Here is a 440-nt window from a genome sequence, read left to right as displayed (position 1 = left end):
TATGAACCTTTTTCTTGATGACTTTTGGTTTTTTTTTGCCCTGACCTGGCCACTCCATGTCACTCACTGCTGACACCAGTGTAGCACCCCTGCCTGGGCCATGTGGACCCCACTGGGAACTCCAAATGTAGGCACCTGAGGGCTCCAGCAAGCCACGAGAATCCTCCATGTCCTTGACAGAGCTAAATGCTGTGTCCTTGGGGCTGCTTTATGTTTGTTGTGTGGTGTTAGACGCAGGTGGGTTGGGTGATGAGGCTGAAGGCTAGTGTGGGAGGAGGGGAGGGGGTACAGAGTGCAGGGCACATGAACCCCACTGCGGAGGTGTTTGTTAAATGCCCGGGGGGCACTGAGCTAAAATGGCCTTGGCTCTTCCTCAGCTGATGCTGAAGGGGGTAAGGATAGAGACTCGGCCAGACAGGTTATTCTCTTTCTGGGTATGT

This window comes from Chlorocebus sabaeus, chromosome 9 (genome assembly GCF_047675955.1).
Source record: "Chlorocebus sabaeus isolate Y175 chromosome 9, mChlSab1.0.hap1, whole genome shotgun sequence".
Lineage (NCBI taxonomy): Eukaryota > Metazoa > Chordata > Mammalia > Primates > Cercopithecidae > Chlorocebus > Chlorocebus sabaeus.
This window is presented reverse-complemented; position numbering follows the sequence as displayed.